General features: G+C 41.5%; 1 protein-coding gene across 1 annotated transcript in view; it reads left to right on the top strand.

The window, feature by feature from the left end:
• LOC126457920 (zinc transporter ZIP10) overlaps nt 1–24847 on the top strand; it is a 304826-nt gene that overhangs the window by 156706 nt on the left and 123273 nt on the right. The gene's annotated exons all lie outside the window — the stretch shown is intronic.

Below are 24847 nucleotides of genomic sequence, written 5' to 3'. Positions count from 1 at the left end.
TTCCTACGCAGCTAACATGATGAACCATGATAACTGCCGTTGACTATGTGATAATTTACTTTCATTACTTTCGTGTACGTGAGTATAACTACTAATCAGTATTTTAGGACATGGTGAAACCCACGTGTGGTTATTTATTCACTGCAAGGCACCTGAAGCATGCAACGTTTCCATCCGCGAAACTTGAGTCGGTATGTAAGAACTGAAGGCGGGACGGCTTTTTCAATGGACGTTGTGTCGACAGGGGAGGGAAATTGGAGCCAGAAACCGGAACTTGAGGTCAGTTTCCCTTCCCACTCCATAGCGGGGTTTGGGGCAGGCGGTCGCTTGCGGAGTGTGTCGTGTGCCGGTGCTTTCTACGCACTTTATGGCCTCCGCTCAGAGGCACCAAAAGTTCCACAAAACTGGTTTACCGCGAAATAGTTCTCGATAACGGTAAGTAAATACTTCTCTTCCATTTCTAAAGAAAAGCAATCTTCTTCGAACTCGAGTTCAATTGTTTTGTAGACTGATAACAGATTTTTTATTCTTTTCACAATGTAGTTAAAGCACCAAAGCGAAAACTCTGCGAATCCTTTTTAATATCATCGTACAGCATGTGTTTTGTTACTTATAGACTGAGTTTCGAAAAGAACACAGGTAACACCTATTCCAAGAAAGACGACACCTTTAACTTTCTATACCTTTCACCTGTGTTTGCCTCAGAACTGCAGATTATATGTTGTGTTCAGACAGTGATTTACTCAGCACAAAATTATTGCAGCAGGAATTCGTAGAACACCGATCATGTGAAACGCTATGGATAGGAGGAAGGAAGAAACATCAGTTTCGCTTCCCATCGACAACGCAATTATTAGAGACGGAGCTCAATCACGAATTCAGGACGGATGGAGCCCCTCTAAGGGAATCATCTCGGCATTCTTTATGTGATTTGGAGAAACCACGGAAACCTACATCGGCATGGCCGGACGGGGATCTGAGCTGTTGTCCTTCCGAATGCGAGCCCAGATTCCTACGGACAGAGGTAACAAGGCAGTTTCGTTGTTCCTAAATTTAAGTAAACCTTTAGAATCTGCACCAAATCGTCTCAAACTTAGACATTACGTCCGTACTCGATAAATAGCATGGTTTATGACTGAAATGAATACTTCTTAACAGATACAATGCTTATCCATGATGGATGATCCTTCGCTGGCAAGGTAATTTAAAGTTTGCCCCATTCGAGTGCGATGCGACCATTACTTTTCGTAATATGAGGCTTATAAGTTGCAGATATTTTTTAACTCTGTCGCGGTGCATTTAATTAATTACACTTGCATGCAGCTGCAAATAGTTACTTAACGACATACGTGTTAATTATGGCAATTAGTTTTTAGTAACTACAGGTAAATATCCAAATGCAGTGTACAGAAATGTCATATAATTATAGTTAAAGCATTACACTGGATACTGGACAATTTAAATATTTTGCTGTAAGCGCTTTTTCATTGGATTGTTGCGAAAATAAAGAAGTCATAGACTGCTTGCCATTAAATAATCTTATCTGATGTTCATGAGAATTTGTAATTATTTAGCGGATAGTATTAGTTGAAATTTAGACGTTTTGCAGATGACACGTTTATCTAAATTGAGAATATTTGATCTAGTAAGATCTGGACAAAATATCAAGCCGGTACTGACACTGGGGTTTAGAGCTTTTTTATTATTTTGTTTTTATTCATGAAATTTTAAAATATGGTAGCACCATGTTGCAAGGTTGAGTCACAGATATCAGTAGATCGGTGTAAATAAATGGAAGTCACCTTGTGTGAGAATATAAAGTGGAACGATTCGCGTCAGAACGGTCACAGTTGATAGTAACTGACGATAATTCATCGATTAAAACAGTAGTAATATCTGGCGTTCCCAATGGAAATGTTGTAGGGCCTCTGCTGTTTCTGATCTATATAAATGATTTGGGAGACAATCTGGGTAGCCCTCATAGCTTGTTTGCTGACGACGCTGTTATCTTCCGTCTTGTAAACTCATCAGCGGATGAAAATTAATTGCAAAACGATTTAGACAAGAAATTGTGCATGGTGCGAAAAGTGGCAATTGACTCTAAATAATAAAAAGTGTGAAGTCATGAGTTTTAAAAAGATCCCGCTGAATTTTGGTTACACGAGAAATCACACGTATCTAAAGGATGTGAATTCAACTAAGTATTTACGGATTACTGTTAAGAATAACTTATATCGGAACGACCACACAGATAACGTCGTGTGAAAGGCAAACCAAAGGCTGCTACTGATTGGTAGAACACTTAGAAAATGCAACAGGTCTACCAAAGGGACTGCCTACACTACGCTTGCCCGACCTCTGCTAGAGTACTGCTGTGTGGTGTGGGATCCTTACTAGATACGATCCTTACTAGATAGTATTGACGGAGGACATTGAAAATGTTCAGAGAACGTCAGTTCGTTTTGTATTATCGCGAAATAGGGGAGAGTGCTACAAATATAACATGCGAAGAGAGCTGTCAGTCATAAAAATAAAGCATTTTTCGTTGCAGCAGGATCTTCTAATGAAATTTCTTTCATCAAATTTCTCCTCCGCGTGCGAAAATATTTTGTTGGCGCTCGCCTACGTAGAATGATCACCATCATAGTAAAATAAGAGAAACCAGAGCTCAGCCGGAAAGATTTAAGTTTTAGTTTTCCTCGCACGCTATTCAAGAGTGCAACAGCAGAGAAATAGCTTCAAGGTGGTTCGATGGAACCTCTGCTAGGCACTTGATTGTGAACTGCAGAGTAATCATGACCACATAGTCGTAGTTGTAGGTAAATCAAATTGCAGGCTTCAATTTATATTTAACACAGTCGAAAACATCAGTTATTCCATAGCCGAGATTACTTATAAGAAATTTGTTGGACCTAATCGGAAAACACATCATGTGTGGGATGTATATAAGATCGATCAATGTGGAGGTTTCAAGCATTTGCAGAGGAGGAGACATGTCATAAATATAATCAGTCATTTTTTCCATGATCCACCCGTTAGCGTGTGACGTTTTCTGTGCTTCGGGTCGATAGAAATAAAATCTGAGCTCCTATTCAATAGTGCTACAAATTAAACTTATATGTTTCGTCAGTGTCATGTGATGAATTTCAATGGCTGCAATCAAATTCCAGGTTCTGGCCACAGAGTTTACTTGTGCTGTCAGGTTTTTCTATGTACCATGTAAACGTTGGTAAGTGAAAACATTTCTTCGTAGGACAATAGTTATGTAAGTGACTCTCAAAAGAAATTCATAGTAATAACTGGCATCGGACATGTTTTTGTGCTGTTGTCATCCTTACATTTGAATGATAGCACGTTTTCGAGACACACCACAACATCAATTCACTCTTAACTCACCTTTGGCGTATCTCTATGTATAGCCTCTTCAGTCACCACCTCCAACCGGCTGATTTTTCGTCTCTATTTTGCTTTAAGTGCAATTACAGTTTCTTCTACGCTGTAAGCATGTGTCCAGTGCGCTGGACATTTTAGCTGTCTCTGTAATTTTTTTGCTCCGCTTACTGCGTCATGGCGGCCGCTGCTGGCGATCTTTCTGTAATGTCTTCCTGAAAGAAACGTAATTTCAAATGTCACAATCAGCGTTATCGTCTTTGTTGTTGTAAACAGATCAAGAAATTATGTTACAGTCTGTGTAGTAACCAAACACTTGTAGTGTAACGACGCGTATGACTCAATGATTTTTGTTTGAAATATGACCATGTGCAGACTTCGTCACCTACGTCGTTTACAAAACACTTCAAAAAATTATTTAAATTCTTTTAAAGTTCTCTATAAAAGATTCTTGAACGAAACTGTAATTAAAGCACCTTCAGTTGAGTCGTTTGTGCAAAATTTCCTCGCTCAGTCCAACTGGTTTGCGCAAACTTTTGAAATTTAGATGTCGTTTGTTTCTTCTTGGAAATTATATTCTTGTAAGTTATCTTATTTTTCCCATATTAAAATCAGAATGTAAAACCTTTAAGATTCAAAAATAGAAATCAAACTCTTCTGAAAATTAATATCTTTTAAAAATTCAGTAATATTTTCCCATATTAAAATCAGAATGTAAAACCTTTAAGATTCAAAAATAGAAATCAAACTCTTCTGAAAATTAATAGCTTGTAAAAATTCAGTAATAATTCTACCTCAATATAACTCTTCACAAATAATTCTCGAACACGTATTTAAGCTTTAGAGCATAGACTGTTTTATTGTCTTCGTATATGCTACACACAGATGTGAACATCAGACTCGACAAAACAGAACTGAACAAAATAAAACATGAACTAAACATTCTGTGACGTCATTACAATGGAAAATTACAAATTTTTACTTATTTGAATGTTGGAAGTTCGACGCAACAACCCGGTCACAGGATCTTCTGCTGCTCTGTGGCCCTTGACCCGTGACGCCAGCAATTTTCTTTCTGGTTCCGGCAGTGAAGGTGCTGTTTCCGCGAGTTGCGCTGCTCTCTCCAAATATGAAACATACAAAACAAAAATACAAAACTTTAAATATTTTACAAACATAACAAAATATTACAAATACATAAACAAACCACTAAATTACACTTATATTTACCTGCAAACTGAGCTGATCCTTGTGGATGGGTGACGCTTTAATTTCGCGTCCCATTACACACTGTTACTCCTTAATTATAGCCAAGACTAAAATATAAAGTCCAGCCGGCTGAACATCGGAAAATCTTTATCCGTATGAGTAGTAACTAAAAACTATCATTACATTGCTCATGTGTGACGTCCATATGTCACACCATTATCATAAAATGTTTGAAATAATAGAAAAATTTGGCTTGGGTCCGAAGAGGTTAGACATCCCTCTTCCCACCAGTTTCGGGGACGTGAGGTCACAAAAATGAACTATAAATATGAACTTAAAAATAGAATTAATGTGTCAAAGACTAGCGCTATTTTAATTTCTGTTAGTACTAGCTCCGCCCGGCCACGCTTTGCTGTGGCTCAGTCTGCTCAAATGGAAAAGAAAGAAAAGGGAAAGCACACATTTCTAATACGTATGGGAATTTGATATATGTCCTAATCTCCTTCTGTGGCTTGCCTCTGTCCATCTCCCCTCCCCCTTTCTTTATCCATCTCTTCCTTGTTGCCCCTCCGTCTGTCCATCACCTCCTCCTCCTCCTCCACCTCCTCCTCTGAGCATCTACTTCTCCCCTCCTCTCTCCATCTCCTCCTGCCCTCTGTGTCTCCCTCTCTCTGTCCATCACCATTTCCCCCTTTCTCCGTCCATTTTCTTTTCTCCTTGCCCTCTCTGTCCATCTCCTCCTGCCCCCCCTCCCTCTCCCTCTCTCTCTCTCTCTCTCTCTCTCTCTCTCTCACACACACACACACACACACACACACACACACACACACACACACACACACACACACACACACACCTTGATCCTTGTTTATTGTTATTGCAAATTCCGATTCTGTGGTAATATTCTGATCATAAACCAATAAGTTATAAATACAGCTTTTGTGTTAGCTAACAACATTACATCAAAATTTCAAAGCAAAATGGTAATAACTTTTGGACATGCACAGTTTTGAACAAACTAAGGTTTCCATGTTTATTTTCATAGATTAGCTTCAAAGAGTTTTTCTGTTGCACGTTAAATGTAGATTTCTGTGATAGCCACCACACTTCAGTTGATTATTATTTCCTCAATACTGTCTGCTATCTTAGCAAACTAAAATAAATGCAATTTTTACGAAATTTAAACGGCTGAAAAATGACGTGTAAAATGTTTCGGCTTGAAGGAATTTTCGTGCTGATTCGAAAACTGGTCTTAGATTTTGGGAGTCTGCAATATTTCCGAAGTTATGAATAATTTCCTATTATAATTTATGTATCAATCACTTTTACGCGATCAGGCCCAGAGGACCGCGCGCTGCTACAAGCTTCCTCCTCCAGTGGGTTCTGTTTTGCGCCTCCTGGCGCCAATCATTCTCTAATCCAATCTGCAGCAAGTCCTTCTGGATTCCATCCCTCCATCTCTTCTTTGGTCTTCCTAGTGGGCGTCTTCCATAGGGAGCGTAATCCATAGCTTTCAAAGGCCATCGGCATTTATCCATCCGACTGACATGTCCTGCCCATACTAGGCGCTTGGTTCTTATCAGTCCTACAATGTTTGGTCTATTGTACATTTCGTCTAGTTCACAATTATGTCTGATCCTCCATTCTCCACTGATGTAAACTTGTACCGGGCCAAAGATCTTCCTTAAGACCTTCCTCTCAAAAACAAGAAGATTGTTCAAATCTTTTTTACGGACACTCCAAGTTTCACAACCATACAGCACTACGGGTTTGAATCATTGTTTTATATAGCTGGATGTTGAAATTCCTCGAGAGCCCACTGATGCAAGAAGTTGACCGAGACCAAACTATGCTCGGTTGGCGGCTTGGATCCTCGCTTTGGTTTCTGCTTAAAATGCTGTGTCTTCTGTAAAGATTACCCCCAATATTTAAATTCACAAACCCTTTTGTATGAACGGTTTCCTACTATCAAAGGCTGGAGTGGGTGTCTTGTATAAGCGTGGGTCCTGCTCATCACCAGATATTCTAAGGAGTCCAACTTTGCTTGCTTCCGCCTCCACGTTTTCACTCATCCGCATCTGGACAACAGGGTTATATCATCAGCAAACGCGAGATGTGTGATTTTCTCACCCTATTTCTCTGTACCCTCGAAGCTTTTACGAGAGACTTCTCATTACCTTTTCAAGTGTTAGGTTTAAAAGTGCCGGTGACTCACCATCTCCTTGTCTCAACCCTATGTTTATGTTAAAGCTCTCCGTGAGTTTGTTCCCGAGCTTCACTTTGCCTTTTGAATCAGTGAGACAGATTCCAACTAGGCTGACGAGTTTCTTAGGTATTCCAAACTCCGTTAGGCAGTTTCTTAGGCTCTTCCAGTGGACGCAGTCATACGCCTTCTTAAAATCTATGAAGAGCACATGAAGTTCTTCGCCACAACTTTCGGTGAGTCGTCGCAGCACAAAGATGTCGACAGTGGAACAGCTCTTTCTGAATCCCCCCTGATCTTCACCAATCACTGCTTCTGCAAATGGCTGTATTCTATCCGGTATACAGTTGGACAAGATCTTGTAGCAGACATTCAGTAGGGCGATTCCTCTGTAGGTCGTGCAGTTCATTTTGTCACCTTTGTTGTGTATAGGGCATATGACAGCTGTCTTCCAATCTTCTGGGATCTCCTCCAAAATCCAGATCCCCTTTATTAATTGGTGAATTTTCTTGTGGAGTCCTTCCTCTCCAGCTTGAATTATTTCTGCCTGGATTCCATCTTCTCCTGGGCTTTGGTTCTTCTTTAGCATCATTATCTGTTTCTTTATTTCCTCCAATGTGGGTGGGGAAGTCTGAATTTACAATCTCAGGAAACTGAAATTCAAACAGGTCTTTAGGTTCATCACGGTTGAGGAGTTCCCTGAAGTATTGTTTCCACCTTACAGCAATGTCAAGCTCAATGGTGAGAATGCTCCCATTACCGTCTTTGATGAGTTTTTGGGGGCTTTAATACCCCTTCTTAAAGAATTTTACTTTCTGGTACATCTTCCGTGCCTCTTTCCCCAAGAAATCTTGTTGAGCATCATCTATCAGTCCTTAAAAGTACATTCTCTTGGCTCCTCTCAGGGTTGCTTGGGTAGTTCTCCGAACCTCTCCGAACTGCGCTTTGCCTTGTGCAAAATCAGCCCCTTGTAACCAGCTCTCCTTGGATTCTCTACTCTTGGCTAATGCCTTAGTACATTCATCCCCAAAACAAATCTTTTTCCCTCTGATCCGCTTCTTGATGACTACATTTGCCACCTCATTTACGGCATCCTTAACTTCTTTCCACATTTCATCCGTGTTCTCTTGTGAAACTTCTTCCTGCAGATTCTCAAAGCGGTTGTTGAGCTGGAGCTGAAATTCTTCTTTCTTTGTGTTGTCTTTCAGCGCATCGATATGGTAGTGGACAACTTTTGTAAAGTTCTTTCTAACTTTGGTTTTGGGTTGTACTTTTAGCCAGCTGTTTACGAGGAAATGATCACTCCCACACTCTGCACCCCTTGCTGTCTTTACAGCCCTCGCCCATCTACATCTACATGATTCCTCTGCAATTCACATTTAAGTGCTTGGCAGAGGGTTCATCGAACCACAATCATACTATCTCCGTACCATTCCACTCCCGAACAGCGCGTGGGAAAAACGAACACCTAAACCTTTCTGTTCGAGTTCTGATTTCTCTTATTTTATGTTGATGATCATTCCTACCTATGTAGGTTGGGCTCAACAAAATATTTTCGCATTCGGAGGAGAAAGTTCGTAAATAGATCTCGCCACGACGAAAAACGTCTTTGCTTTAATGACTTCCATCCCAACTCGCGTATCATATCTGCCACACTCTGTCCCCTATTACGTGATAATACAAAACGAGCTGCCCTTTTTTGCACCCTTTCGGTGTCCTCGGTCAATCCCACCTGGTAAGGATCCCACACCGCGCAGCAATATTCTAACAGAGGACGAACGAGTGTAGTGTAAGCCGTCTCTTTAGTGGACTTGTTGCATCTTCTAAGTGTCCTGCCAATGAAACGCAACCTTTGGCTCGCCTTCCCCACAATATTATCTATGTGGTCTTTCCAACTGAAGTTGTTCGTAACTTTTACACCCAGGTACTTAGTTGAATTGACAGCCTTGAGAATTGTACTATTTATCGAGTAATCGAATTCCAACGGATTTCTTTTGGAGCTCGTGTGGATCACCTTACACTTATCGTTATTTAGCGTCAACTGCCACCTGCCACACCATACAGCAATCTTTTCTAAATCGCTTTGCAACTGATACTGGTCTTCGGATGACCTTACTAGACGGTAAATTACAGCATCATCTGCGAACAACCTAAGAGAACTGCTCAGATTGTCACCCAGGTCATTTATATAGATCAGGAACAGCAGAGGTCCCAGGACGCTTCCCTGGGGAACACCTGATATCACTTCAGTTTTACTCGATGATTTGCCGTCTATTACTACGAACTGCGACCTTCCTGACAGGAAATCACGACTCCAGTCGCACAACTGAGACGATACCCCATAGGCCCGCAGCTTGTTTAGAAGTCGCTTGTGAGCAACGGTGTCAAAAGCTTTCCGGAAATCTAGAAATACGGAATCAACTTGAGATCCCCTGTCGATAGCGGCCATTACTTCGTGCGAATAAAGAGCTAGCTGCGTTGCACAAGAACGATGTTTCCTGAAACCATGCTGATTACGTATCAATAGATCGTTCCCCTCAAGGTGATTCGCTTTGATATCTACTGCAATGTGGTCTATCGGATGAACTGTTTTACCATCTGGCGATACCCAAGTTCCTTTATGTCTATCCTGTTGGAAATTTGTGCTGATTATGAATATCCCTTTGGATGTTGCAAAGGCAATGAATCTGATGTCATTGTCATTGCTGGGTTCATGAAGACTGTGTTTTCCGTTTGTTGACTGGAATACGTTCTCCCTTCCAACTTAAGCATTCGTGTCTCCCAGTAAGAAAAATGGCTCTGAGCACTATGGGACTAAACTTCTGAGGTCATCAGTCCCATAGAACTTAGAACTACTTAAACCTAACTAACCTAAGGACATCACACACACCATGCCCGAGGCAGGATTCGAACCTGCGACCGTAGTGGTCACGTGGTTAAAGACTGTAGCCCCTAGAACTGCTCGGCCACTTCGGCCGGCTCCCAGTAAGACCTTGAAATTATTATTTGGAATTGCATCTATGACTACCTCCAGTTCCACGTAGAATTCATCCTTCACTTGGGATGTACACTTGACAGCAAAAAAAGTGGGTCACTGCCGAATACAACCAACATAATGTAGCTGTGTTGCAGGTCCTCTAAACACCAAAACCCCATGGGGTACAGTCGTTTGACTACACACAATGGGTACCGCAAAAGACTACTAAGAGACCAAAGGTCTTTATGGCAGTCAGTCTTAGCGTCAACTAATATCGTCATACAAAACATATTATAAAACACCTTCTTAGCGACGAGACACCCCATAACACTCATAAACTAACCTTAATTACAACAAGTGGCATTCCAAAAGTTCTGAGAAAATGGATTAGTTTGCATATATCGTACAGTAGTCCTTAGTCAAAATTGAATACTTGAGACAATATATGGAGTTACAAAGCTGTACGGCAATTGGAAAAAAGTTTTTCGCTCTCTAAAAGGTTTTCCATCCACGTGCTGAAGGTCGCTCAACGGCGAGTGGCTCTGGAAACTGGATAGTGGACGAACCAGTAGAAAAACGCGATTAATGGCAACAAGCACTCTAAGGAAATCTCAACATTAACAGCGAATCACCAGTAATATCATTGTTCTCGTAACACATCAACAGCTACGTGTACACAAATTTGAACTTTAAATGACATGACCAACGTCGTCGTTCTGGACTTGGATTCAAACCCAGCACCTATAGCCATTGCTAACTAAGCTAAGCTTTGTTTGTGCCTTATTGAGACCTGATTACTAGGCAAAAAGAGACGTGAAGTATAGACGTTTGCACCAGTATCAGTTATTAATTCAGATCCTGTAAATAAATGACGAAAATGTTTGTACTGAACTGGGAATCCTGTCATAACAGTTATCGTCCTGGGAACTACCCCCAACGACGATTAATTTGGTGTCATTCACAAGGAACGAGGTATGCTCATGTTGAAAATTGAAATGCCATCATATAAAGCTTGTGACAGGGATGCGAACCCAGCACCTAATCGGATTGTTAACGAAGTACAGTTATGCTCAAAAGTATCCGAACGACCTGGATTGCATTTCGCCTGATTTCCATGCAACCCACATAACGCTCCTTGATACAGTCGTTTGACTATTGAAAATGGTTCCAACAAGTCACCACTAGAAAACACTGCTCTGTATCGCAATAACTCAGGATGTAAAGTAATACCACGATACTAAAAATATCAGGGAACACCTCATCACAGATAAGACTGTCCTTAAGGCTTGTAAGCTCGCATTTATTGCAATAACTGACATACCTGAAATGTTAGCACTCTCATTATTACGTCAGAAAGGTAATGCACGTAGTAAGTTCGTCGTATTCATGATTCCCTCTTCAAAGTAACATACCATACTTGTCATTTAACACAAAATGTCATTAAAAATTACGTTATTCACGAGTAGCTAGTTTAGAATATGTATGAACTTCAAATGACACGACGAACCGACTCGTTCTGCATATGGATTCAAACCCAGGTCATGCAAACTAAGATTCCGTGACTGACGTAAATTAACAGTCAGTCCTGACTAGGCATAAAGAGAGTAATATACCTCGATTTTAGACAGTATCAGTTAACAAATATCAATTTTAAATTACATAACGTAAACATTTTTAACGGTCACGAATTCCTACCCAGCATGTATTGTCCCTGTTAACGAACTACGAGAGATGTTAAATAATGCTTCTTCACAAGTAACTTACTTGAAATGCAGTGAAGTAAAGCTTTGTGTTGGACAGGGATTCGAACCCAGAACCTAATCGGATTGTTATCGAAGCACAATCAACTTTGTCGTATCGGATTTTCTCGGCAGTAGCTAGATGTATTAAATGAAATGACGAGACGAAACATTAATTTTTCCTTCCAAGGGCTCCAACCCGGCACGTATCGCTGTTATATTCTAAAGAAAAGGAACGTTAAGTATGGGTTTGTTACACCAGCAGCGACATGTGAGCATGTTTGAACTAGAAATAATATGACGAAGTGTTCAGTGCTGACTGAGAATCGAACCCCAAACATATCGTTGTTGAATACACACAAAGACACGTCAGCTAACGAATTTTTCTCCACATTCAGCTCGGATTAACATCCTTGAACTTACAGTGATCTCGCAAATAGTTCTGTGTCTCACTGGGAGTCAAATACGTCAGATATCGTTAGTGTTGACAACGAATGAAAATGCATTAAAAACAAAAATTATTATCCACCAGCAGATAGGTGTTCTCATGCTAGAGCTTGATAATATATAGTGAAAAGTTTAGTGCTGGGCCAGGATTCCAAGCCATTCATGCGCAATATGCAGTTTTGAACAAACAACAAGTTGTAGTCGAGCTGTATTGTCACGAGGGATCAAATTCCGCGTTAAGGGCGGTCTGAGTTGCATTCCCAGTTCAGAACCAATTTTATCGACATACAGAAGCTCAAATAAAAGATGGAATAAGTGTCCTGTGACCATACACTGGGTTTGTTTCGTCACTAGCAATAAATAACTAGCATAAGAAAGGTTACTGGTGATAGAGTTTCTACATGTCGCCACTCCTTACTTTATTGTGGTTCCACCTAACGTCTACTTGGTAGAGAAGGAATATCATGTTTAATGTGATTTTCAGACCACAATGCCGTTATACCTTCTTCACTTGGAGTAGCCAGAAGAGAATAGAATCTGCCTCTCCCTGTCAAAAAACATCGGCAGAAGTTGGAATCGAACCGAGACCAACATCATATGAAACTATCATCAGTCCAACAGATCACCAAACCCTCTTCTCTACGACTCATTTCTCTATCATAACACCGATGCGGCACACAAGACGAGAATTCTGACACACAGGCTCTCTGTAGTGGTTTGCAGGATGTTAAGTACATTCATTTACTTGGTTGAACGAATCGCCATGAACTAGCTGCCTTGGCTACCCACTGCATACATTCGACTCTATTTTGTAATCACCGAAATAAAATAACGTAACTGCCACCTACGCATAACTGCCAACAGTGTAGGATGCAGAAATTTAAATAGGAAGTGTTCCTTTCCATTTGAGCTACTCTATCGCGCTGTTTTTTGAAGCCATCGTGCAGTGCAAAAGAAATGCTGTAACTGTCTGTCTCTCAGAAGTCTAGATCCGGCCATATGCATTATCTCACAGCACTGTGGAATGCCGAAGTTCTGGAGGAGCTGTTGTTTACTTCCAGAGGTGTTGTACTTACGTCACAGCTAGTAGCGTAATGGTAAGCGTCGCGCACTGTTGATAAGACGTCACGTGTTCTATTGCATTTGCCACTACATTTTTTTAAAACACAATTCTGCTGTCTGCCGAAGTTATCAATTTAATGGAACTTTGGACATAATTCTCTTCACTTCTGAACCCAAAATAGTCGCATGTGGAAAAAGTCTAACTTCTGCGTCATTTTGTTCTTTTCAGGTTTAATAGACGGCCAGGCAGCAGATGCGCTCGAAGCTTTTGTAATACACTCCTGGAAATTGAAATAAGAACACCGTGAATTCATTGTCCTAGTACAGTGCATATCCACCTTTCGCAGCAATGCAGGCTGCTATTCTCCCATGGAGACGATCGTAGAGATGCTGGATGTAGTCCTGTGGAACGGCTTGCCATGCCATTTCCACCTGGCGCCTCAGTTGGACCAGCGTTCGTGCTGGACGTGCAGACCGCGTGAGACGACGCTTCATCCAGTCCCAAACATGCTCAATGGGGGACAGATCCGGAGATCTTGCTGGCCAGGGTAGTTGACTTACACCTTCTAGAGCACGTTGGGTGGCACGGGATACATGCGGACGTGCATTGTCCTGTTGGAACAGCAAGTTCCCTTGCCGGTCTAGGAATGGTAGAACGATGGGTTCGATGACGGTTTGGATGTACCGTGCACTATTCAGTGTCCCCTCGACGATCACCAGTGGTGTACGGCCAGTGTAGGAGATCGCTCCCCACACCATGATGCCGGGTGTTGGCCCTGTGTGCCTCGGTCGTATGCAGTCCTGATTGTGGCGCTCACCTGCACGGCGCCAAACACGCATACGACCATCATTGGCACCAAGGCAGAAGCGACTCTCATCGCTGAAGACGACACGTCTCCATTCGTCCCTCCATTCACGCCTGTCGCGACACCACTGGAGGCGGGCTGCACGATGTTGGGGCGTGAGCGGAAGACGGCCTAACGGTGTGCGGGACCGTAGCCCAGCTTCATGGAGACGGTTGCGAATGGTCCTCGCCGATACCCCAGCAGCAACAGTGTCCCTAATTTGCTGGGAAGTGGCGGTGCGGTCCCCTACGGCACTGCGTAGGATCCTACGGTCTTGGCGTGCATCCGTGCGTCGCTGCGGTCCGGTCCCAGGTCGACGGGCACGTGCACCTTCCGCCGACCACTGGCGACAACATCGATGTACTGTGGAGACCTCACGCCCCACGTGTTGAGCAATTCGGCGGTACGTCCACCCGGCCTCCCGCATGCCCACTATACGCCCTCGCTCAAAGTCCGTCAACTGCACATACGGTTCACGTTCACGCTGTCGCGGCATGCTACCAGTGTTAAAGACTGCGATGGAGCTCCGTATGCCACGGCAAACTGGCTGACACTGACGGCGGCGGTGCACAAATGCTGCGGAGCTAGCGCCATTCGACGGCCAACACCGCGGTTCCTGGTGTGTCCGCTGTGCCGTGCGTGTGATCATTGCTTGTACAGCCCTCTCACAGTGTCCGGAGCAAGTATGGTGGGTCTGACACACCGGTGTCAATGTGTTCTTTTTTTCCATTTCCAGGAGTGTATGTATGGAGAGAGCGCATCGTGCCAAAAAGTATTTTCTACATTAGCTGTCGTCTGGTAGTGGCATTTTATTCTTCCTCAAACCTTGTTTGACAGCTTTAACTCAGAACAAGTTTTCTACATGTATGTAATCAATAAACTGCATGTGCATTGTCAGACTGTTATAGACAACATCAGAGAATTCGCACATATCGTTGATGATTAATTTCTCTCTCATGTTTAGTATTGTTTTAACAACGCTAAAAGAAACCTTACGAAAACTGTGCACTGTATTGTAAGAAATGAAATAAAACTACCCACGGTAACCTTACGACGAAAGTCTGTTTTAGCAAAACTGAGTATCTGTACACAACCGTGCCTCTATCTGCACGAATTAGTAAAACACTATTCACTTAGATTTCGATTGGATCTGTGTTTAAATGGTATGCTGTGTCATACTCAACAGGTATGCAAACGTGGCATTTCATAAATAGAGTTACTCATTCCTAGAAACCCAAAATTTGCTTGTCAGCAGCGGAAAGAGGCGTTACCTGTTGTGCAGCATTGTAAGTTTTTCACCATTGGGCTATGAGCTGAAAGTATTTTCTTACGATATGCATATCGATGTTTGGTCTGACTGCTTGCAGCTCTTACACAGAAAGGATAAAAACGTTACATTCAGCGAGGCTGGAAACGCGAACCATACAGTCGCGTTTCCACAGGTCAGCACGTCTGCAGAGAGCTAGCGGGTAGATATTGTTTGTGCCTTCCTCTTATGAGGCCAGTAGTGGCTAGAACTCGTAAACCGCTATTTACAGGAAGAGATTAGTTGCGATTTCCACGTTCAATGACTTTGCTGGGCTGAAAACCGTAAATCTACAATCTTCTGTTACACCTCAAGCGATTACAACTCAGGTTATTCAATGAAAATGACACGAAAAATCAAATGAACTTTGAGGCTTAATTCCGTGCACACCAGGAAGTAACTCGTCGATCACAGAGTAGCCAAACATACCTTGCATTGCTGCCAAATCTCAGTTACATTACCAGCAGGAAGAAGACGAACCGATGTGATCCTACAGCGGGCTGGAAAGTGACCATAGCTGGCGCCTCAAAGACGCGGCTGCTACGGCCTGGAATACGTAATGCGTCTGATTCGCATTTCTGTAACTAGGTTTAGGGACTGGAGCTTAGTTGCTAATAATACTCAGAACTGACTGCTACTAAGCATCATAAATCAGTAACTCTCATAGTTGTTTTTATATTTCTTTCGTAACTGTACTCAAAACTAAGAAACTCATTCACGGACGTTTTTGTGCCTCGCCGATAGTCGAGCACAACAAACAAATAACAATAAAAAGAGAATGTGTGTGTGTGTGTGTGTGTGTGTGTGTGTGTGTGTGTGTGTGTGTGTGTGGGAGAGAGAGAGAGAGAGAGAGAGAGAGAGAGAGAGAGGGGGGGGGGAGAGAGGGGGGGGGGGTAAAAAATTGTTGTAAAGAAATTGAATACTGGCATGTAAAGAAATCTTTCATTAAAATGACTCGTTTCACATCATTACGAAATGTCGTATTCATGATCTATGGAAGAAGTATTAATCTAATCTAATCTAATCATATCATATTGCTGACTATCCATGAAGAGTCATGAAGTAGCGAAATTTTCGCCTATGTCAGTAACCAAATTTAAACTTGAAAATAAAAGACGACAGTTTTTGTAATAAACCATGACTCCTATCAAGACCCTTTCATCCCTGTTAACTAGCCATGAAAGATGTCTGATATACCTCAATTCAGAAGTAACGAAGTGTGTATGAATTTAAAGATGAAGCGCATGATATGAAGTTCTGCGGCGGAGATACGAACCCAAGACGTAATCGGATTGTTAACTAAGTAAAATCAAAGGTTACGTATCGGTTTTTCTTGCCAGCTGCTAGGTGTTTAATCTAAAATGACACAAATTTTTGTGCCTGAGCGACAATCGAACCCCACTCCTATCGTTCTTCTTTATTGTCCACGAATATTTCTTAAGTATCAATTGATTACTCACCAACAGTAAGATGTGTGCGTGTTTGTCCAGAAATTGTTGGCAACATGAACAGACATAAAAAATGCACGTTAATTTTCACTAGCAAGCCGGTGTGCACGTGATAGGGCTTGAAATGAAATTATGAATATTTTTGTACTGGATCTGGATTCAGACCCACATATTTACCTTTGGAGGAGACCTAGAGAAGACTGCAGTCTTGGGAAAAGGAATGAAATGATTGAACTATACTGTTCCGAGAGATTCAGATCCTCGAAAGAGGAGATACGAATTCGAATCACAGTCCGGCACCAAATTTTTCAACGTCTCTAGTTCAATCAAGTACAAGTAAAATAAGAGCCCTGTTCCTTTAGACGGCTATCAGTTCATCAAATAAAATAAAATTTTCTAATATAAGTAAGTTTACTGGTGACAGTATTTCTGTTTACCGTGACCTCCACCTATGTCATTTTCCAACGTAAACCGGCTCTGCCCAGTTTGGAATGAAGGAACGTGATGTTTAATGCGGATTCTGGATTATAACAGCTTTCTCTTGAGGTTACCAGAGGTAACGTAAATCTGTTTGTGCCTCTTAAAAGTAAATGCCTGAACCCACGCATTGCACTTGTGATAGTTCGTTCCACCAGGTCATTGTGGCCACATTTCCCAGCCCCAGGAGTGTGCTGTAATGGATGATGTGCTTATCTTACTAAACTAGTCACGGTGGAAAAAAAACGCGGGTCTATTAAATGGTTAAGTAGAAGCAAGCTTCTGACGTGGAGATTATGCTATTCTCATGTCAGCAGGATGTAAAGACTCTTCTAGGCGTCATAGCCTCTATTTGAAGCCATTTTGAAATTTTCACTAATTCAGGAAATTTCTTAGTTCCAGAAAATCCACTGTGAAGTTACCGCATAATTCGATTATCACCGTCATTATTACTATCATTTTCTTCATACCGCTGCTGGAACACATGTGCTTGAAGATCATTTAAGTCCTTTTGGTCATTATAGAAGTAGTTGCCCAAGAACAAGTTCTTTCCCTGTCTACAGAATCCTTTTCATGTTAATATCAAACATCAGCAATTACTCGTAGATCACATTAAAACTAAAGTATTTGATGAAGACGTTACTTGATAACGAAAACGCACTGCCTTTCTTCATTTACTTGCGCCTAGAAATGGGTGTCGAATACTGCCAAACCAAAAGCCAAGGGATCTTACTGCCTTCCAATATACGTCGCTGTCGGTTCTTCCATATGATTTGGTCGACGTGACCTGTTTCATGTTGTGTATGGCACAGAATATTTTAGAAAATCAATTGTTTTCCTTTGCAATAAACAGAAAGATTTTCATTCTAAGCTATCCAAGTCCAAAATTTTCGCAATATTAGTTCAAATTTAATATTCGCTTCCATAATGTAAGGAAAGTATTTCACAGTTGCAAAACCCGCATCCGACTCACTGTCCTTACACTTAGTCGCTGGCCATAAATTCTAGCTCAAAGTGACGCCAGTTTAAGTAACCTAATGTAGCGAAGACTGTTTGCCAGTGCTCTTTCTCACCGGTAAATATGCAATTCACTCATTGGGCTCCATAAGTACACTGTAACAGTAATTTCTGTGTGTATGCAATGCATACGGATTGTAGAATTTAGTGGTGCTCTCTCTTCCACTTCTGTGTACAATATACCTAACCTAAACGGGCCCTTTATCATTACAGGCCCTGGGCGGTGCAACATCATATTGTCAACAGTAATGTGCTTATACTGACAACCTCATTGTTCGTTTTACCCGATTTTGTAATCATTTAAGTAAAACAACATGACCTTCGAGTGGGAGACATTTCGTCCCCCTTTTCCTTCTGTGAAATTAGTCAGTAAGCTTTTTGCCTTCGAACCAGCGAAATGCGGCAGAGCACGGCTGGTAAACGATTTACAAACCACGATTTAGTGCCGTACACAAGATTTCTTTAAACTTTGGCGTAGCTGAAGGAATTTAGTTTCTTCTTAAATCGTCTTACGCAGCAACGTTCACAGATATCTCAAATAGGAAAAGCTCTTTATCCAGGTACGAAGGTTGTAAAACAAACTTCCCACAGTTTGTGTCAGATTGATCTTTCAGTCTGATAGCACTGCCTAAGTATTTTGTGTAAGAGGTATTAAAGTAGTGTTCCTGTAGCTGTGGGAATCATTGGTAGAAAACGAGTTTCACACCAATGGGTACAGTACTGATAAATGTTCAAAGTGATTATCAACCTAAGTCTGCGTTCATCCAGAAACAGAGGCGTATTTATAATATTGAAGGTAGACTAGGTATCCTTGTCTTCCTTGAGTGGGCATTGGAAGGCGTTTACACACACGTATACGAGGGTAATCCCATAGGTAAGGTCTCCTAAGGGACACGCAAGTGCCAACGCAGGCACAAACGAGAGATCCTTAATTTTAATGGCAAGCAGAAAGCACAATGTTGCCTGCATGGTGGCAAGGTGATAAAGAGCAAGACTATGGATACGAAGGTCTCAGGTTCGATCCCTCACCAGTCCCACAATTTTTATGTGCCGTTTTACACATATTTCCCCTGTGGCAGTGTTCGTTGATGTGAAAAATGCCGAGTTGCACTGTGATCCGAAAGCCACGTAAAACTGTAGGTTCCCCTATTAACTGGCAAGGTAAGTCAACTCAAAGATCGGATGAAAGCAACAGCATACCACCTCCAACAAGTCCGTGCCGATTAAAGCACTGTGGTGTTCAAACCACTCTTACGACTGATGACTGCTTTACTTTCTATGGGTTCCAAAACTAATGATCTTTGGTTTATTAACATTTTTGTGTTTTCATGCTGTAGCTTTGATACCAGCAAACGTAAGTAACCGGCCGAGCACTGTCACCGTTCGAGTTGTCAAGGTGGTAGACGACGATGCTGTCGACCACAGTTCCAATTTGGTCATGGCTATGTTTCAGTCGAATGCCACTATGGGCCTTTCTGCGCATTTCAACATATACTTTTATACACTTGGTACGCTTCCAAATTGATGTCTGATAGAGCTGTATTTAGCAACATGAATCAGATATGTTTTCCGTGCAATATATCGGACAACACGTCAGTGCAGCGAGATTTCGTTTATGTGTTGCGCATGGTGCAAGAAATATTTGTGTTTTGCTTGCTTCTGTGATAGGTTTCACCCCACTGAATGCGAGCAAACTCACGAATAGACTGTCAATATCTGGAATTACGTAATAACACACTTAAAAGTTGTATTTTTGCATCATTTATCCCGATGAAAATAACTGTAAACAGGTTATATGCCTACTTGCTTATTATCGCGCTACTCGATGCTTTCCTCAAAAAATTAAAAGAAAAATAAAAAGAGAGAGAGAGAGACAGAGAGAGAAAACAGAAATGTGTTTCAAATATCAGCTCAGTGACGCCGTGTTCGTCTCGTGATGTAAAGCAAGGATAGTTGATAGGTAATATCTCGTTGTACTAGCGATATGTATCTTGTTTTCTCTCTGCAAACAACTAGAACAGAATTCAGTGACAAAGTGATAAGAACACCTACTCAGTGCGCCAATTAAACACTCAGCCATTCTTGGTTATTTTGTTAATCATCTGTAATGCAGTAAACATCCTTGATTATTGATTTGTAATTACTACCATTGTTATTGTTATTCGTCACCCCACAACAGCTTTCCTATCACTCATTGCCGCCGATGCACGTAACGAATGGATCAGGATGAATGGAATGTGGGATGTTTCGTCACGGAGAATATACACATTTATCTCGGCGTCTTGTGTCAGGGTAATATGAAAATCTCAATAAGAAAAGACGACAATAACACCCAACTATTTCTGTCCACTTAACACCATGACGACACTGTCTGGCGTCTCACAGTATTTTGATTATAATTCGTTAGCCTTTTTGCGACCTCATTTTAATACCTCGTAGGAGCAGGCATAATATTTTGCTTTTTGAACACCGAACAATAACACACTAAGATAGTAGATGGAAGGATACAAAGAAAAAATCAGACTAATGGGTGTGGATCCAGTTCATCATAACAAGACTAAACAAGAGGGAAACATTACGAAAGCAATGAATACGCTGGTTAGTATACATTATTTGTATAGATCTGAAGACGAAAAAGCGCAGATCTGCACAGTGCCCGCATCTGCACTTTAGTTTCTGTCTTAATGGGCATAATGTTTAGTTTCTTCTCTTCTGAATTATCAAATGAATTGATTATTACGTGGCACAGAATAATTAGGTGACTGTGTTTCTTACAGCTTCCATTCGCACCAACATTTTTCTACATTCTCGTGCAATTCATGAAAGTCTACTTTGTATGATCACAAGACTGCACATAGATGCAATCGATTTCGAGGTGCAAAGTGTTTGTTATCTTAGTTTTCGTGACAGGTTGGCAAAGTTGATTTCCAAAGACTTTTTATTGTACTGAAATAATCTTTTGTAACAAAGTAACAAGGTAAGTGTTTTATTCGTATATATTTTGTGGGAAACTGTAATCGTGATGGAAGATTACACACCTGAATGTTTGACACAGCTGGTAGGAGAAAACGCTGCATATTAACCAAACTCCGCGCCTCCTCTCCGTATCCTCCTATGACACGAGCACAGGATTCTCCTCCTATAACGCTACAGAGCTGTTCCTAGCACAGCTGAGAATTGGCAACATCGTCACAAACATTTGGCAACACTGTGACAGTGCAATCACTTCCGCGTATGATACTGAACTGACTCGCTAAATTCACTTGATATTCCTTTTCCACTTGAATGACTCGTGGTATATAATCCTCACGTAGACTAAGACACTGAGACAGAAATTTCAATTTTTTGGCTAAAGAAATGCTATTCTTCACATAAGCGACAACTTTTAATATCTTTCACGATGCATTATGAGGCTGAGCGACCAATACCATGACGAGAGTGGTGTGCTGGCAGCAGTGTGTCCGTAGCCCCGTGGTACCGCCCGCGTCTCGTGTTCCAACGGTTAAGAAAATCGTCAGTTCTAACCGTGGTAGGGGCAGCGCGTGCGAGCTTTTTTTGTGTATTATTTCATGGTGCTGCGAATTCCCAGAAAAAAATTCTGTAACAAAATCAGAAGAAAACCTTTACACATCAAATCCTCTTGGCAGCTCGACTCAGTAAGTTGTGTTAATGGTCGTAGATCTCGGCTTTCTGACTGCCAAGCTGCTATACAATACAAGCGTCTCTGAAGAAATTCGAATCGAACGTCAACGATACGAAATTGAATAATGTTCTTCACTTAAGACTCCCATGCCATGGTGATAAGTATGAAGGAAAAAAATTGATTAGCAAATCGCAAGAAAATACTTTCAGCTCAAAGTGCAATGGGGAAAGACTTACAATGCTGTACAACAGGCAACGCCTCTTTCCGCTGCTGACAAGCAAATTTTGAGATTTTAGGAATACGTAACTTTATTTATGAAATGCCACATTTGCATACCTGTTCAGTATGACACAGCATACAATTTAAACACAGACCCAATCGAAATGTAAGTGAGTAGTATTTTACTAATTCGTGCAGACAGAGGCACCCTTGTGTACAGATACTCAGTTTTGTTAAAACAGACTTAACTTTCGTCGTAAGGTTATCGTGGGTAGTGTTATTTCATTTCTTACAATGCAGTGCACAGTTTTCGTAAGGTTTCTTTTAGTGTTTTTAAAACAATACTAAACATGAGAGAGAAATTAATCATCAACGATATATGCGAATTCTCTGATGTTATCAGAGACGTGATATTATCAGCAGAATTGCGTTTCAAAAAAAATGTAGTAGCGAATGTAATGGAACACGCGACGTCTTATGAACGGTGGCCGACGCTTACCGTTACGCTACTATCTGTGACGTAGCTACAGCACCTCTGGAAGTGTTCAACAGTTCCTCCAGAACTTCGGCATTCCACAGTGCTGTGAGATAATGCATATGGCCGGATCTAGACTTCTGAGAGACAGACAGTTACAGCATTTCTTTTGCACTGCGCGATGGTTTCAACAAACAGATAGCACAATAGAGTCTATCAAATGGAAAGGAACACTTCCTATTTAAATTTCTGCATTCTGCACTGTTGGCAGTTATGTGTAGGTGGCATTTACGTTATTTTATTTCGTTGATTACAAAATAGAGTCGAATGTATGCAAAGGGGAGCCAAGGCAGCTAGTTCATGGTGATTCGGTCAACCAAGTAAATGAATGTACTTAACATCCTGCAAACCACTACAGAGAGCCTGTGTGTCAGAATTCTCGTCTTGTGTGCCGCATTGGTGCTATGATAGAGAAATGAGTCGTAGAGAAGAGGGTTTGGTGATCTGTTGGACTGATGATAGTTTCATATGATGTTGGTCTCGGTTCGATTCCAACTTCTGCCGATGTTTTTTGATAGGGAGAGGCAGATTCTATTCTCTTCTGGCTACGCCAAGTGAAGAAGGTATAACGGCATTGTGGTCTGGAAATCACATTAAATGTGATATTCCTTCTCTACCAAGTAGACGTTAGGTGGAACCACAATAAAGTAAGGAGTGGCGACATGTAGAAACTCTATCACCAGTAACCTTTCTTATGCTAGTTATTTATTGCTAGTGACGAAACAAACCCAGTGTATGGTCACAGGACACTTATTCCATCTTTTATTTGAGCTTCTGTATGTCAATAAAATTGGTTCTGAACTGGGAATGCAACTCAGACCGCCCTTAACGCGGAATTTGATCCCTTCGTGACAATACAGCTCGACTACAACTTGTTGTTTGTTCAAAACTGCATATTGCGCATGAATGGCTTGGAATCCTGGCCCAGCACTAAACTTTTCACTATATATTATCAAGCTCTAGCATGAGAACACCTATCTGCTGGTGGATAATAATTTTTGTTTTTAATGCATTTTCATTCGTTGTCAACACTAACGATATCTGACGTATTTGACTCCCAGTGAGACACAGAACTATTTGCGAGATCACTGTAAGTTCAAGGATGTTAATCCGAGCTGAATGTGGAGAAAAATTCGTTAGCTGACGTGTCTTTGTGTGTATTCAACAACGATATGTTTGGGGTTCGATTCCTAGTCAGCACTGAACACTTCGTCATATTATTTCTAGTTCAAACATGCTCACATGTCGCTGCTGGTGTAACAAACCCATACTTAACGTTACTTTTCTTTAGAATATAACAGCCATACGTGCCGGGTTGGAGTCCTTGGAAGGAAAAATTAATGTTTCGTCTCGTCATTTCATTTAATACATCTAGCTACTGCCGAGAAAATCCGATACGTCAAAGTTGATTGTGCTTCGATAACAATCCGATTAGGTTCTGGGTTCGAATCCCTGTCCAACACAAAGCTTTACCTCGCTGCATTTCAAGTAAGTTACTTGTGAAGTAGCATTATTTAACATCTCTCGTAGTTCGTTAACAGGGACAATAGACGCTGGGTGGGAATTCGCGACCGTTAAAAATGTTACGTTATGTAATTTAAAGTTGATACTTGCTAACTGATACTGTCCAAAACTGAGGTATATCACTCTCTTTATGCCTAGTCAGGAATGACTGTTAATTTCCGTCAGCCACGAAATCGTAGCCCCCATGATTGGTTCAAATGGCTCTGAGTACTATGGGATTCAACATCTGAGGTCATCAGTCCCCTAGAACCCAGAACTACTTAAACCTAACTAACCTAATGACATCACACACATCCATGCCCGAGGCAGGATTCGAACCTGCGGCCGTAGCAGTCACGCGGTTCCGGACTGAAGTGCCTAGAACCGCACGGCCACCGCGGCCTAGCCTGCATGGCCTGGGTTTGAATCCATATGCAGCACGAGGCGGTTCGTCGTGTCATTTGAAGGTGATACATAATCTCAACTAGTTGCATTACCTATCTGACGTAATAATGAGAGTGCTAACATTTCAGGTATGTCAGTTATTGCAATAAATGTGAGCTTACAAGAATTAAGGACAGTCTCATCTGTGATGAGGTGTTCCCTGATATTTGTAGTATCGTGGTATTACTTTACATCCTGAGTTACTGCGATACAGAGCAGTGTTTTGTAGTGGTGATTTGTTGGAACCATTTTCAATAATCAAACGACTGTACCAAGGAGCGATTAGAGGACCTGCTAGACAGCTGCGTTATGTAGGTCGCATGGGAATCAATTGAAATGCAATTCAGGTCGTTCGGATACTTTTGAGCACGACTGTACATAAA

Source organism: Schistocerca serialis, chromosome 2 (assembly GCF_023864345.2).
Source record: "Schistocerca serialis cubense isolate TAMUIC-IGC-003099 chromosome 2, iqSchSeri2.2, whole genome shotgun sequence".
Taxonomy (NCBI): domain Eukaryota; kingdom Metazoa; phylum Arthropoda; class Insecta; order Orthoptera; family Acrididae; genus Schistocerca; species Schistocerca serialis.
This window is presented reverse-complemented; position numbering and strand designations above follow the sequence as displayed.